The 12,109-nt window shown below is 40.2% G+C and overlaps 1 long non-coding RNA gene across 1 annotated transcript; it reads right to left on the reverse strand.

Moving 5' to 3' along the window:
* Positions 1-324: 324 nt before the first annotated feature.
* Positions 325-2,344, reverse strand: LOC108490636. The gene is made up of 2 exons (XR_001872348.2): positions 2,165-2,344; positions 325-552 (listed from the first exon to the last, which is right to left on the reverse strand). It is a non-coding gene; the product is annotated as an uncharacterized LOC108490636 (long non-coding RNA).
* Between the last annotated feature and the right edge of the window lie 9,765 nt (positions 2,345-12,109).

Consider the following 12,109-nt stretch of genomic DNA (forward strand, 5'->3'; position numbering starts at 1 on the left):
GAGACAGGGTCTCCCTGTAGCCCCAGCTGGCCTGGAACTCACTATGTAGACCAGGCTGGCCTCGAACTGACAGACATCTGCCTGCCTCTGCCTCCCGAGTGCTGGGATTAAAGGAGTGTGCCACTATGCCAGGAATCCCTCCCCCCTCCCTCCCTTCCTTCCTTCCTCCTCAGGGTCTCACTCTATAGCCTTGGCTGTCCTGGAACTCATAGAGATCTGCCTGCTTCTGCCTCCAGAGTGCTGGGATTAAAGTTGTGCCCCATCACACCCAGCTGATTCTGTATTTCTAAAATTATGACGGATCCCAATTCCTGTAGGCGCATGTGAACATTATTTTTACTTTACTCCAAGGAGGAAATCAGGAATGAGATACAAGGACTAAGAAGAACAAAAGAACAAATTGAGCGATGTCAAGAACAATCAGGTTTCAGAAATGGGGTGTGTGTCGGGGGGAGTGCATCTTAGAACTCAGGAGTCACATTAGTAAGTTCCATTTGCTGATGATATCAGCAGGTGATATTGCTCAAACATGGTTTGATGTTGGTAGAGTTCCTGTAAAAAACAAAACCAAAAAATTTCCGTAAAAACCCAACCCAAAACAAATAAAAAAAGTTCTTCAGGAAGTTACTGATATTGCTATGCTACCAGAATAACTCTGGAAATTTAATTGATGTTCATCACTGTTGCTGGCAGTAGGAACAAGTTACCCTCTCCAGGTAGCAGGACATCCGCAGGAATCCTCGCATGGACGTACCCAGGAACCCTTGCACGCCCCTCTATGCCTGTCCCATTCCTACCCTTCTTTCCTACCTTAAGATGTCTGGGACAGGAAGCTGGATCCTAGGTTTCCACTCTGCATCCTCTGTTGCTTTGCATTACTTGTGTATGTTAGTTAATTGTCACTATTAAAAGCACAGATTCTGACTGTCTGAATGAAATGTAGGGCAGGTACTTGTTAATTTCCCAACTGTGATCTCAGTTTGCTGAGAAGAGAAGCTCCCTTCAAGAGTGTTTGCTTAACACAAAGGGACTTTCCTAAGAATGTGGAAGAGGCAGCCCCCAGGCTGAGGGAGCATTTCCTCAGTGTGTCTAAGTTTGACTACTAACCTCTTTTGCATGAGTTTTAAGGAATGCTCAGTAAATACCGGTTATTTAAAATTGTTTCCCTTTGACTTACAATAAGTAGATGTATTTAATGCAATGCTATTTTTCATATTTTGTGTCTATTTAAGCTATTACCTTTAAATAAATCTTAGTTTTTAACCATCTTAAGGGAAGATTTTATTTATTTATTTTTGTCTTTTTGAGGCAGAGTCTCCCTGTAGCCCCAGCTGGCCTGGAACTTGCTATGTAGACCAGTCTGGCCTCCAACTCACAAAGATCTGCCTGCCTCTGCCTCCTCCCAAGTGCTGGGATTAAAGGCGAAAGCCAGCATGCCCAGCCTAAGGGAAGATTTTAGATCACTTAAGAGAAAAGATTATTATTACTATTTTATTACTGGTTATTATTGCTTCTCATAAATAAAAGATGACCATTAAATAAATATCTTTGAAACCATCCCCCACTGTGGGGAGGACTTGGAGGAATGACTTGGGTTTGGACTCAGAAGACCTTGCTTGTCATCCCAGCACTGTTCCCAGGTTCTCTGGTTTTATTTCTGAGTCCTGTCTCTTCATTCAAAAGCAGGAAAAAGGAGGTTTTAAAGGGCGTGGTAGCCATGCCCACTGCAAAACACCATCATGGGAATTAGACATAGCACTTGTCCTGGTAGTCTCCTTTCTTTCTAGGGTAGACCAGTTAGCCTCCAAAGGAAAATGAGTGCTTTCTGTTATTTCTAAGCTTCCAGTCAAAGCTGGTCTGGCACATGGGCTCATCACAAATGCACATGTCCCTTCTCTTGTAGTGGTTTCTGGGTACCTTCATAGAGAAGCATTGTATTGGCAATGCTCTGATTGATTAATGATGTTTTTACCAAGTCCTCTTAGCACAACAGAATTCATGCTAGAGGTCATCTTTCATTTAACTTCTCAAAGGAGCCACCCATAGTCACTTCAAATAAATTATGCTTGTGAAGTCCCTTCTCATCTTGAAATAGTCTGAAAGGAAACCTTGTCAGGCTGTTTTCATTCTATCAGAACTTTCTCATTCTCCTGAAAGAACTCACCTTTCAGTCCTAGTAATTCTTCTTTAGAGAAAAGCTGGAAAGAAGGGCTGCCTGTGTAACTGGGGCCGTTGTTTTAAGGCTTTCTCCTGTCACAGAGGATCAGCAGGTACAGTCTCAAGAAGGCTGTGGTGAAGGAGCAGCCTTGAGGCCTGTGCTCTGCTTAGTGTTGAAGCTTCTGCCTCAGCTAGCTGAATGGTAATTTTCTAGGCTCTGCAAATCGTTTCTGCAATGGGAAATGACTGCTGTCAATTGTGACATAGCAGAAAAATCATGGGACATAAATTAGTCACTTCCCTTTTCTCTAGCTCACACTCTGGAATGAACCAGTAAGCAAATCATTAACACACAGAAAATTATTCTTCTGAGGTTTGATGCTCTATTCTCTTGGGAAACGAATGTTGTGGAAGGAAACTTAACAAAATACTTGGGAGAACTTAACTTTTAAATGATATTTTGATGCCAACAGATTCTAAAAGCTGACGTCAACATTTCAATATTTGTCCATTACTGCTCAATACGATAGGTTAAGCATTGCTGCAGGGAGTTTAGAATCGTTCACTTCTAAGAAGCAAAATGGATACTCATTATTTCTTTTATTACGTCTCTTTAAAATTTGCATTTCTCCTATCATCCTCAAACTGCTCCTTGGTAATTCTTATTATTAAGAAACCCATAACCCGACTGTCTTCTCCTGAACTAGAGGGTATGGTAGGGCTGCTTAGGAAAAAGATACTGTGCTGATGGAATCAATTGAAATGAATTGTAGCCGAGGGAAAGGTGCTTTGTGAAGCATTGCAATGCAACAAAGATGAGTTTAGAAATAATCACTTATTTTATGACCACATTTCATAATCTTACTCAGGCAGGTGTTTGTGACAATCATATCCTGGAGCCACGTAAAGGCTGGATAGAAGACAAGCTGACAAGCCCGACTTAAGAGGAATTGATGTTTATTGAGGAGCACTGAAGCATTTCAAAGGGCTTTCAAGGAAAGGCATCCTCTTATGGAGAGCTAAAGGACAGGACTGAATTCAGATGGCTTGTATGAACGCTACAACCACCTCGTTACTGCACTGCCCACTCTCACTCCCCTGCCCGTTAGACATCACAGAACCTCTGAGCAATAGTATTTGAAAATGACCAGAAACACCCCCTCTGCCAAACTTTGACTCTAGGCCAAGGTCAGGATGTGTGTGAGACTGTGCTGCTGTTTCTTACTGAACTGAGTGTTTGAACTGTGTAGTTCTTCTGATGTTATTTGGGAATCTGAATTTAATGCTACATAAGAACCTTCTAATATGATGAGGGCTTTAAGCAGCTTCCTTCTAGACTTTCTGATGGTAACTTTTCTCTTCATTCAACTTTTATCTTAAAGCTCTATTGCTTCTCCCCTATCAAGGGCTGCCTTTCTGACTTCTGAGGAAACAGAAGCTTAATTTCTTTATAGTCCCTGCATCTCTGTCTCTTTCTGTCCTCACCTGGCTGTCCTCTGCCACCTCTCCCATACTCTCTCCTCCCCTACTCGCCCTTTACCTTCTCCACTGACTTTTATTTTTATTACTCTTTCCTCCATATTTGCCTTTTTTTCTCTCTTCCTCTTGAAATCAGAAAGATCCAGGTTCATTCCTTCCAGGGACTCAGATTAGTTCCTTCACTATTAAATGCCAGTACTCAATTCTGTCTCATAGAAATACAATGCAAACCCCATATGCAATCTTACATTGCTTGAGACAGGTAAAATGAACTTTAATAATATAGTTCCTTTAATATGCCCAGAATCCATGCGATCATTTGAAAATCATTAGTGAGATCTTTTCTTTTCTTTTTTTGACAGGGTCACCTGCAGCTCCAGCCTGCCTGGAATTCACTATGTGGACCAGGGTGGCCTCAGTCTCACAGAGCTCTGCCTGCCTCTGCCTCCTGAGTGCTGGGCTTAAAGGCGTGCACAATCATGCCTGGTTCATTTTTTTCTTATAAGTTTGGTTATACTTTATAGCTATGGCACATCCCCAATTTGGATGGGCTGTGGTGTAGGGCTAGTAAACAATGTAGTTTTCAAATCTGTATCATGTGCTCTAGCTCTTAAACATATACTCTTAAATTTCCTATCTTTTCAATTGAGCCAAATTATACAAAAGTTGCAGGCCAGACTCCCCCCCCCACCCCTGAGTAGGCTTGTAAACTGCTAGCAATTTTCTCATGTACTGGTGATATTAACCTTATCTCTGGCTGCTTCCACAGAGCACACTTACGTGTCTGCATGCTTGAAATTTCCCTTCTCTTCCTTATACTTTCAATATGATTCAATAACCACATCATTCTTGTTTTGTTCAGTTTGAACTTTGGTGTAAGACATAAAATAGACAGAATCAGGAATAATGACTTCTAATTAACCTTGACAAACTCATTGGACCATGTGTTCTTGTGACCTGGGCACCTAATCTTGTTTTCTGGGAACCTCAGTTTGCTATACCCCAAGATAGGGAATGAATATGGGTATGCTTGAGAATCAACATAGCAAAGTGCTGAGGGACAACGGATTCATCTTCACTGAAAACATGAGGATTGAGAAAGGATACTTGGCATCATGTGTATGAGATATTCTTGGACTGTGGATGAGAAAACAAGATTGTCTAATAAGAAAAGGAGAATTTAAGCTTGTACTTCCTCAATTAAACCTGGAGAAACAGAAAGTGATGAGGCCTGACTTGGAGACACAGTTCCAGGGACAATTAGTTCCAGGAGGAATGGCATCTACCGAATTCGACCCCCCTCTTAAAAACTTGACTTAAGGGGCTGTTTAACTCAGGTATTAACTGTAATGTGGCATGGTGACTCCACACTTTGGAATGCTGGGTGGGATTATGAGAAATGGATGTGCATTATTTGAAGTTCTGTTGCACCAGAGAGCATTTCACAGAAACTCGTCATTCAGACAAGTCAGTAGAAGTAGGGTCTGTGGCCGAAGTCAATGGAATGATCGCACCCTTTGGTCTTCTGTTGCTTTCCTGACAGGGACCCGGTCAAAGATATGTAGAGATGGTGGCAGGCCCCAAACATGAAGCAGCCTTGTGAATTCAATCATAGCAATAAGCTGACACCAAATCACTGTGTAAGAGTGGCTTATAGGGAACTGGAAAAATGCTCAGCGGTTAAGAACACTGGTTGTTCTTGCAGAAGACCCGGGTTCGAATCCCAGAACCCACATGGCAGCTGACAACTGTCCGTAACTCCAGTCCCAGGGGATCTGACAGCCTCTCCTGTCCTCCGTGGACATTGCACGACACATACACATAAAATAAAAACAATAAATAACAATTTTAAAAAAAGAGTGGCTTATAAACAGAGGAGGGATTCCTTAGGGTGGACAGGGGCACATCAAGGGACCTGAAACAGGAAAAGACAAGGCAGCCACTAGTCTGTCAGGCAAGGAAAGGGGGAAACACACAAATTTTGCTTATTTGACAATTTCATGAAAAAAATGCTGATGTGTGTTCAGATTCTAGCTCCCTCACAATTTGATTCAAGGTAGACGTGCCCCAAACAGAACTCTAGGATTATAATTCTAGAACTGTACCAATATGCAACAAATCAAAGTCAATGTGTTTTTCTCATTATATAAATTACCATCTTAAGTTACAAATATTATTTTAATACAGTTTAATGTTCAAAGCTCTTTATATTTTTTTATTAAGAATTTACCAAGTGGTCCCTGTGAAGTCTATAATGTTTTTATTTAATTTTAAACTCTTAGTTTTGTTTCCTATTGATAATAATACTCTTAGTTTCCTATTAATTTTCTGCTCATATACCAGCAAATATTTCTGCTCTCAAACTGAGCTGCTCACTACACTTAATTTTGTATTTAAAAATTCTCCATTTTAAACCTTTGTTTCCTTGCATGCTAGTGGAGTTCTGGAAGCTAGATCTTGCCATCACAAACACTTCATAAGAGCTAAGACAAAAGCCACCACCACCGTGCTTCATCGGGTAGGTGTCTACCAAGACCAAAGTGTGACGATTCTTTGAGCTTCTGCTGCTGGTATTTTTAGTCTCAGGACCTATGCCTATTACCCACGCCGTACCACCTGCCTGGGCATGTGCATGCTGGCTTCCGAGAGGCCCGGGATCCCCCTTTTTAACATGGAGCTCTCACTTCCCAGGTGGTGGCTGACATTCTAAAACAAAAGCATCTCTCCTTTTACCTCCACATTTTCCCATTGAGAATGAAAATTAAAGTGCTGCATGGTAGTTTTTTTTTGTTCTTTTTGAGACAGGGTCTCCCTGTAGCTCCAGTTGTCCTGGAACTCACTATGTAGACCAGGCTGGCCTTGAACTCACAGAGATCCGCCTGCCTCTGCCTCCTGAGTGCTGGGATTAAAGGCGTGTGCTACCACGCCCGCTTTTTTATTTTTATTTTTATTTTGGATGCATGGTAGTTTTTATCAGTATTTGGCAAAGGGTGTGTAGGTTTTAGAATGCACTGGCCTATGGTGCTTAGTGTTTCTTCTCTATGCTTGCTTTGATTTTTATGTATTGGATGTAATTTTAAGTATTTTAAAGCCAATAAAGAAACTGAGACTTGTATTTTGAATGTCATTCATTCATTTTCTGGCAACTCACTTTTAATGCACTGAACTGAAGTATTGGCCTCTGAATGGGTCTTCTATAGAAGACAGTTTTATTTCTTTTTAAAATTTTTAATTAATGAAAATATTTTTCTTTTATGGGTATGAGTGTATTGCTTGCATGTGTGTAAGTGCACCTGTGTTGTGCAGTGCCCTCAGAGGACAGAAAATGGTGTTGGATCCCCTGGAGCTGGAATTATGGATGGTTGTTAGCCACCACGTGGGTGCTGGGATTTGAACCTGGGTCTTGTGCAAGAATGACCAGTGCTCTTAACCACTGAGCCCATCTCTCCGGCCCCCGATAGCTTTATTTCTTGACATATGGAGTAGATAAGGAGTTCTCCCTTTCTTCCCTGTCTGACTCTATTTGTTCGGCTTTAAAGCAGAATTTGGCAGGAGGAAGAGGGCACAGAACCCCGGCCACCAGATGGAGTCAAGGAAAGAATCACGGTTTGATGAAAATCAGCCACCTTCTTTGTTTTGCCTACAGCTAGTCACTGCATCTAGTAGCAGATCTGCCACTCTATGAGCTTTGATTAAATGGACTCTACATTCCAGGCATTGTCCTTGGTGATAAAGGGAAGAGAAATCTCCACTTTTGTTAAAACTTTAAGTCCAAAATTCCCCAAATTGGCTACTGTATATCAAAATCACATCAAAAGCTTTATAAAAAGTAATAATAAATAAAAATTTTTCAAAAAGTTAAAATAAAATAAAATAAAATAAAATAATCTTTTAAAGTCTTACAGCTTTGAACCACCAAATTCTACCAGCCGGAGGAAATCCCAGTTGCTGATAAAGTGGAGTCACTGTGGAGAGAGACAGAAAGGCTAACTGCCTCATGAAAAATGTCACAGTGAATTCTGGACTTGGACTCAAGTTGACCCGCTGGGTGAGGGTAAGTCTAGGTATTAGGGAGTTGAGGTACTTGCCACTTCTAAAACACTCCCCCAGTATGCAGAAAATATTTCCTCCATGCTTCCAAGCGAAGCCAGCCATGGTTGAGCAGGACCTTTGACTTATCTTCACATAGATGGAACTGGTAAAAGAAAGGAGCCAGGGGCTCCTCCCAATCCCATGTGACCCCTGAGGATCAGATCTTCAAAGGACCTTAAGAGTAAAAATAAATTGGTTTATCTGGGCCAACTGTATGGTCTTAAGCACCTAAAAGGAAAGTATAACCAAAGATTAAAGGGGGTCAATATAATGTTTTAAGAGTCCATATGTATAGCTAAAGGCTACATAACAAGAAACAATGCCAGACAGGAGATACCTTCCTTTGAGTTGTTGGCCAAGGTGGCCCAAGAGACTCCCAGACAGTAACCCTGCATAGAACTGGGAAAATGAACAGCAGACCCCAATCTTATCTAAAGGAATATTGACAACTGATTGCTGCTAGATGAGGAACAGCTGATCTTCCTAAAACAAGGATCTCTAGATAGGCTGACTAGATTCAGTGGACAGACAAGCACTGGGGAATGGCTGGGGGTGCTGACAACATAGTGGACAGTAACAGGGATGACAGAGTATATGGGCTCCAGTGGGGGGGGGGCTATGGGAGGGTGCCATTTGGGAAGTGGGTATATAGATGAATGAGATTGTTTGGGGTGCTCTGTATGATATACACACACAAAAAAATCAACAAATAAAAAATGAGTTATATTCGAGGAGAAAGCATAAAAATTTACTTCATCTTAATTAGTAGAGGTGATAAACATTACTATTGAAGTCTACCTGATGACTTTATATCCAAAATCAGGTGCCAAGGGTCCGAGTGTCACTGACTGTGACTAGTAATAATCAGATACATAGAGATTAGAGATGCATGTGCAAACATCTAAGTGTTAGTAGCATTAAAAATGAGTCTTTCTGTAGGAAACAGCATATTTTAAAAAGAAATGGAGACCTTTTTTAAAGGTTAAAAACTAATTCAATTTTATGTCTTACAGGGTTTATACTGAGTTTAGTATTATATAACTGTATTAATTCAACTGTGAACCTAAAAATTTATAGCCACTTTTGAAAGATGTATATTTGCTCCAGAAATTGTTATTGAATATGTTAAAACTGTAATGAAATGCTTCTTCTAATCATGTGATTATTAAATAAATTTTTTAAAAAAAGTGTAGATTTGCAGTTTCCATCTGAAAAGCTACTGAATTGCTGCCTTTCTTGGTAGCATCTCTGATTCCATTTTTCCAAAATATTTTGATTGTTGGCTTGGTTTGGGTAGTACTACTTGTTCACCCTTTGAAATGAGGTAAAGTAGAATCAGCAACTATAGAATTCAAAAAAGATGTAGTAAACTCAATAAATATATATGAAGTACTCAACTTTTTCAGATGGTGGCTAGAAAAATGTATAAGTCGAGGTAATTGATGTAAGGTACCATAATCCCTACATTCGTATCTTGGTTACTGAACACATCAAAACTGTATTTCACGCTCACACAGATCTAAAGCAGATATTTGGGTCAGACTGTTCTTGTAGAGAGGTCTTCTCAAATCAGAACCAGAATTCTAGACTCTGAATTTCAAACCCAATCCTCCTTACCACATGAACTCCAGGTTGTCCATCTAGGTAAAGAGAGGCTCCTGTCCACAGATTTTTTTTAAAGAACAAGCCCACAGTAGTATGCATTTCTTAGATTCACATTCTCTGTCTAGAGGTAGTCACAGCACCTCAGTTAGTTGAAGGGGACATGAAACAAGATCTTTTTGAGCATGTAGGAGGGACAGAAAGTTGCTTAGTAAACATGGTGTTTCTGTCACTGTATGTAATTTTTTAAGCAGTTTAATCTTTTGCCAAGGTAGTGGGAAATAAGATCACTAAGGAGATGGGATCAGCAAGTACCAGCTTCTGGGAAGGGATTTGTGAAGGTTCTTCTGCTCTTAACTTTCCCTTCCAAAGAATTCATGGTAATGGAAAGAATTTGATTTTGTATTACAAATGAGATACCCAAATCTAGACTCATGAATTCGGCAGTATCTTTGGGAGATGAAGCAACTATAGTTGAAATATTAAGTATAACATGGACTATGATAAAATATTACTATGGCATGTAGAGAAATTATGCATAATAAATGCCAAGATTTTAAGAGCACAGGACAGTATAGAGAAGACAGAGGTCTGTCTGGTTTAAAGAATCTTTGAAGGTTTTACTGACTTTCATGATGTCTAGTCACAGTGTAGGGGCAAGCTGGATGCTAATCTTAAGGGTGAACAAAATTAACATTTGCAAAGCTTTTGTAGACGGTACATTAATAACACACTATGTTACCCAGTCTCCTAACCACTATGACTACACCCCTCATATAACAAGATCTTCACCAAAGTTTGGCTGGGGGTGGGTAGAGAACTTTGTCCTTATGTTCCATGAAATTCAGTATCACCAATATATTTACTAGGATTTGATATCTTCAGTTATCTTACTGTAGTTAGGTGTTCCATATTTTAAGACTAACAGTGCCTGTTGATCACAAGAACACCAAAATCACAAAAACAAAAACAAACTAACAAACAGGAAGAAGGGCAGGCCGAGAGTATCTTTCTTTATAACATAGTGCCCTTGAGTTTGTCATAAATATTGGTTTTCTGTAAAGCCTTCATATTGATGTTTTCTAGGATTATATAATATAGATTTAAAAAAATATTTTATTCATTATTTTTATTTTATATGTATGAGTGTTATGCCTGCATGTAGGTAAGTGCACCCATGTTGTTCAATGCCTGTGGAAGACAGAAGAGCCTGTCGGATCCCCTGGAACTGGAGTTATGGACAGTTGTTAGCTGCCATGTGGGTGCTGGGATTCAAACCTGGTCTTCTGCAAGAACAACCAGTATTCTTAACCACTGAGCCATCTCTCCAGACCACCATAACACAGATTTTTACAGTGATCTTCCATTTGTGTTTTTAAAAAAATTTAGGTAAAATTTTACATTTGTGTGCGTGTGTGTGTGAATGTGTGTGAGTGCATGTGCCAAGGTCAGAGGACAACTTAGAAGAGTTGGTTCTCTCCTTCTAGCATGTCAGTCCTGTGGATCAAAGTCAGGTCATCAGGCTTGGCCCTAAGCACCTTTACCTACTGAATCACCCACCCCTTCAGTTTCACTCTTAAGTATTCTTGTGAGTTATTATTTAGTTTTGGACTAAAAAAAATCCGAATCTTAGCTATAGTCTACTGAGGACTTTGCCTTCAGTTAATTTGCTTCCAGTCACTTTGATGTCCAATGAGGTAACTTTTCCCAAAGTCATTATCTTTTTTTGCAAATCACAACTGCCTCATTGACCTTTTACTGATCCCTTGTTTGAGCAGAATCCGTAACTGAATGCCCAAATATTCTCTTCCACCAGACTTTTTCTGCATTAATAGTCTTCTCCAACATCAGATGGTTCTCGTCTTTCAAGTACTTTGAGTGCGTGCTGTTCTTTTTCTATCAGCTACCAGTCTTGGTCTTGGTAACTGAACGTGCACGGACCCTTGAAAGGAGACTATTCTGGACATACTATTGATAATAAGGCCTTATGTGAATTCGTGTTCTAGTATGGTTGGTTGTGTCTAAGAGTGAGTCATATCACTTTGTGCAATAAAAGGAACTTAAAGCTCCGTGCATTTATAAACAGTCACTCAGATTTTTTTTTTTTATAGGATCTCTGCTAGCGAGATTTCCATCACTGCAACAAATATTTAAGGTCAGCAACTTAAAAGGTGGAAAGGCTTTTTTGATTACAGTTTCTGAGGTTTGTGTCCATGGTTGCCTGGCACTCCTGCTTTGGACTTTTGGTGGCACAGAATATCATGGCAGGAGCATACGGTAGAGGAACCTGTTCACTGCATGGCAGCTGGGAAGCAAAGGGAGAGAGAGAGGAACAGAATGGGGTCCCAAAATTCTCTTTCATGGGCACATCCCAGTGGCTTAACTTCCTTCTACCAGGCCTTACCTCTTAAAGGAACCACATCATCCCAATAGTAGCATAGGCTGATGACCAAGCCTTTCATCATGGGCCTTTTGGAGATACTTCAGATTCAAATTATAGGTGAATCAATGAAAGTTGGACAATGAAAAAACCACCACATGATCTCTAACTGACTTTAAACACACACACACACACACACACGTCATGTGCTGCTTAATGACTTTGGGTTTAACAATGGATCACATATATGATTGTGATCCTATGAAATTACAATGGAGCTGAAATTTTTGTCTTGACTAGTGGAATCATGTAAGGCAGTGCATACCTCGTGTGCTTTGGTGATGCTGGTATAAGCAAACTTACTGTGCTGCCAGCTGAATAAAAGAATAGCACATACAT

The sequence above is a fragment of the Nannospalax galili genome, unplaced genomic scaffold (genome assembly GCF_000622305.1).
Source record: "Nannospalax galili isolate Female #2095 unplaced genomic scaffold, S.galili_v1.0 scaffold52, whole genome shotgun sequence".
NCBI lineage: Eukaryota > Metazoa > Chordata > Mammalia > Rodentia > Spalacidae > Nannospalax > Nannospalax galili.